This window comes from Limulus polyphemus, unplaced genomic scaffold (genome assembly GCF_000517525.1).
Source record: "Limulus polyphemus unplaced genomic scaffold, Limulus_polyphemus-2.1.2 Scaffold7909, whole genome shotgun sequence".
NCBI classification, from domain to species: Eukaryota; Metazoa; Arthropoda; class Merostomata; order Xiphosura; family Limulidae; genus Limulus; species Limulus polyphemus.
The window spans coordinates 19,335-24,024 of NW_013673519.1; positions in this window are offsets into that span (position 1 = coordinate 19,335).

A 4,690-nucleotide genomic window follows, 5' to 3' on the forward strand; every position below is an offset into this window, starting at 1 on the left:
AAAAAGGCCTAGTAAAGTTAATTCACTTTTATGATATGCAGATTCATAAAGTTGAAGCGACATTATTAGTAGGTCTAACTGTTAATAGAGATCATATTATTAAAACCACTTGTTAATGTAGTACGATTTTTAACAACAATTATCATATTTTAACAATAAAATAGATAATTATTCAGTTACAGAACATATTGTGGAACAAACACACACAAAACAAGTTGAAGTTACTGAAAAAGAATCATTGGATAATGAAACCCAAGATTTATAATTTTATTATTTTTATCGACATGTTTTACTGACAAAACATGTAAATTTATGCTAAATCTATGCCTCCAAGCAAAAACAACCTTAATGATGAATATTAAATACACATTAGAAATATACAAATAGTTAAAATTGCACCTGCAATGTATACTTATTCAACATAAGAGGTCACTTATGAAAGGCTTTTCAATCAATTAATTAATTGTTCAATTATAAACAGAAAGTTTATAAAATAATGCTTTAAATTTCGATTACTTCAAACTCTTTTTTGATTGGGGGGGGGGGTTGTATTTTCTATTTACTTACTATTTATGACAAAGCCACTAAGGCTATCTGCCATCGTCCCTAATTTTGAACTACTGACCGGGGGTAAGGCAGCCATCAACAGCACTCACCATCCACGCTATAAGACTGACTTCTCCACTTATAACGCGCCCATAGCTTAAAGTGCGGGGAATATTTTGTGATATCGCACTCGGCTCTCAGTTACGAAATCCAGAGTCAAAAACTGTGGAGTTTTTGTGTGTCTTGAAAAGTAAACTCTTTATACCATACGCCCCTTCTTACAGTGATATAATTTTCATCATTTTCAACGTTAAAATCTGCCCATTTCTTCACCCCCCTCCCATTTTGTTTAAAGATAACTGAAGGAATTTTGATCGTTTGGCTAGAAATTAACAAAATGTCATATCCTTGGCGGACTGAAGAGAAAAAAAAAAGGCTAGCAATACAAAAGTTATATTTACTAAGTGCTTGAAGTGATGCCATTCAGAACTTCCAATTTTGTACACTGACTGATCAGTGTAACATCAAACAACACTTTGATTTCCTTTCAGCGATAACTTATACTTTTAATGTTACATGTTGCCAGCTTACTAACCTAATTTTCCTGCTACAATAATTTGTGCTTTAAAGTTATATGTAACACTTTGCTAATCGTTTATTTCTAACTAACAGAGACCAGCAAAACATTTCTGACCAAATTAGTATCTTTATCGTAACAGTACTTCTTTAAATATAACATTTCTATCAAAATACAAACGAATTGTAATCGTAGACAACGAAATGTTGTATATAGGATGTAATTTATAAAACTTTAACTTATGTTAGGCCTAAGTTCGATAAAGAGATAAATTAACACTGAAACCTGTGTACGTTCTTTTTTTCCCTTTAGTTTAGTTAGGACTAAACTTTACTGTACTTAATACTATCGATAAATAAACTTATAATTTTATTCTACGACCTAACGTCAAATTTTTTTAAAAACTTAGACAAGTTTTTAATATTCTGTTGTACAAATCTTTCGTTGTTACTTCTTGTTTCATACAGCGATTTGATCACTTAGCTTTGCAGCTCTCTGCAGCAGGCAGACTGTTTGTCATCGAGTGAATAATGCACATGCGCGGTTTTTCTTTGGGAAACATTTTAACTAAGCATTCTCGGTCAGAAAGCTTAACGGTCGTACATACAAACAAGCAGAATAATAGTATAGCTGGTTTTCTTGCTACAATAGCTTATATGTATTAATGTTTACATGTAACCAGCTTGCTAACCATCTAACTATCACGATTTTCCTGCTACAAAAGCTTCTACATTGGTGTTACAGGTAACAAGCTTTCTAACTTCTCAGTTCTTATTATTTCCATGCTACGATAGCTTATATATTAATATACAATTAATGACTGGTTATGAGGGTAACAAATAATCAGTTAGTTGCTAGAAACCATAAGTTAATAATTGTTTTATTCAATACCCCCTTCTGTTTTCAGTTTTACTAAAATATGATTAATTAGCGATGTAATATAATTAATTATGTTTAGCCTACATCCCCGGGTCTACATGTAAATCTAAATATTTCACTGAAGAGTTTGATCTCATTGTAAGAATCAATAATATTGTACCTGTATTATTATTGTTGTTAAACAATGCTTCAGTGTCTCAATATATTCATTTTTAACTCGTAGGCCTATTGTCTACACGTTTCATTAATGGTTACGTGGTTATGAAGGGCATAAGCCTAGTTTGTAAATGATTATATCAGACTTAATCCAGGATTGAGTATCACTAGTTCAATAAATCTAACACTGAACATCAGATTGTATCTTCATGTGTTTACAAATTACAATAAACTTATAAAGAACGCACCTGTCTAAGTTCGGCATAAAATTTGCCTAGAATGTTGGTAAGATTTCCGAGTTTATCATCTACAGCTCCTTTGATTATGTTTTTAGTCCTCCTACTGTCCTTTTGCGCAACCAGACTCTGCATTTATTCATCTGTGAGTAACTGAAATCTTACGCCTAAAACGTGTCCGTATTTATTTTACGGGTTTGAGAAAACTGTTTGTAATTAGGCCTGAATGAATCAGCGTGTTTTTACTTTACTGCAAAAAAATTATTCGGCAAGGTTACACACCGCAAGTCACGCATGCATGGCAACGGCCTTGACAAAATTGGGCAACATTCATGCGATTTATTGACTGGCTTTCAAGGCAACAGTTGAAATGTTTCGTACCACGTGATGCGCTCTCCGCCAATCACTAACGAAAGAATGATGTTACATGTAATCATCTTGCTGACCATTTATCTCCTATAACGACAACTTATACTTTGATATTACATGTATGCATTAACATTTTTGAGCTACCACAGCGTTAGGTTCACGTTCTCCAGAAATGACTGTATATAAGAATGTTATTGAATAACATATATGATTTCGTTTTTTAAAGTTATTCTGTATTTGTGTTTTAAGGCCTTCTATAGTAGTCTTAAGAGGATGTTACAAGTTAATCACTAGATGATAGAAACAGCCCCGATTAAACGAATGATTTAAGAAAATCTTAAATATATATTAACTCTTCTAATTCTTGTCCCTAGGTGTAGTTAGCGTGCTGGGCTGCGGATCGCTAGGTCCAAACTCAAAAGACGATATACCGCTGAACGCTCTCAGCATTTTACGTGTCAGCGCGTTATAAGTGTGACAGTCAATCTCGCTGTTGACTGGTTGTTCTCCCTCTTGTTAGAGATGGTTGTGATTGAACTTTGGGGTTTCTGTCCCAGGCCGTATAGTAAAAATACTAGCCCCACCCGGTTGAATCCTAAATGTCTTCAATGTCCAATTTATAAACCCTCTATAAAGAGATGAACTGAAATAATAAGTCTAACCCCAATAAAACTTTATATTAAGTGAGTTTCTTTTGTAACACGTTTCTCTAATGAAGCAAACAGAGAATGGTGATTAGTGCAATCTTCTGTATCTACGTTGCTTAATGGGTTAAACCAATGATTCCCAACCTGTGGTTCTTGAACCTCTGGGGGTCCGTGAAGATAATACCATCTCATTTAAGAAGTTTTTTAATTCTGCTGTTCTTTTAATTTGCACACTCAGTTATATATGTCTTTTATTTGACAGTGAGAAATGGAAAAACAGTTTGTTGGGTAGATGAAATCTTTCAAAAAACACGAGGTTTGTGGGGGAAAAAATAATAATAAAAGGGGGGTCCTTGGTGGTGAAAAGGTTGGGAACCGCTACGTTAAACACTCATCATACTTGCAATCACGAAAAATTCTACCTTTAGATTTTGGATGATTGTCTTCTAGCTCCTCAGTTCGAGAGGAAAATAAAGTAAAAGCTGTAACACCCAGTAGCTCGTGACATTTATTCTGCTATTCTGCTCGTGACATTTATTGTGCTATTCTGTATTCCATTAATACCAGGTCTCTGCCCATCAATCGGGTTTTTATTGGCTGCTAAACGTCTTCTGGTCGACAGGGATTTGTGTTAGCAAACTATGGAATCAACACAAAACACTGTGGTCCCATCGGATTGCAACTTTTTACGTACAGACGTGTTTAGATCATTATACTCAGATATACCAATGGAAATTACATGTTGAATCTTTAGATGAAGTGCTGTTTAGGCTTACGGACGTGCTTTACGGTTTCTTTGTAAATGGAGATCTCTCCACGACGTCGCAGCAAAGCAACTCTACAGGGTAGTGAGGAAACACTGGTTTTTGTTAAATAAATTTCAACTTACAATAGTTTAATTCGAAATAATTTCTCATTATTTTTATAAGTGTATACATTGATTTTTTTTTGCCCTAAATGTCATATCATCACGTCAAATTATCACCGAAATGAAGGCACGTGATTTTTATAAATCTATATAATTAAATGGATGACGTTGTAACGTCGAAACATATAGAGTCATCAACTTTCGAAGGCCATAGATAGGCCTAAATAAAATGTCCTTAACTGTGTAACGTCGAAACACGTAGAGTCGTCAATTTCTTGAAGGCCATAGATAGGCCTAAATAAAATGTTTTTAATTGTGTTCCGTCGAAACACGTAGAGTCGTCAATTTCTTGAAGGCCATAGATAGGCCTAAATAAAATGTTTTTAATTGTGTTCCGTCGAAACACGTAGAG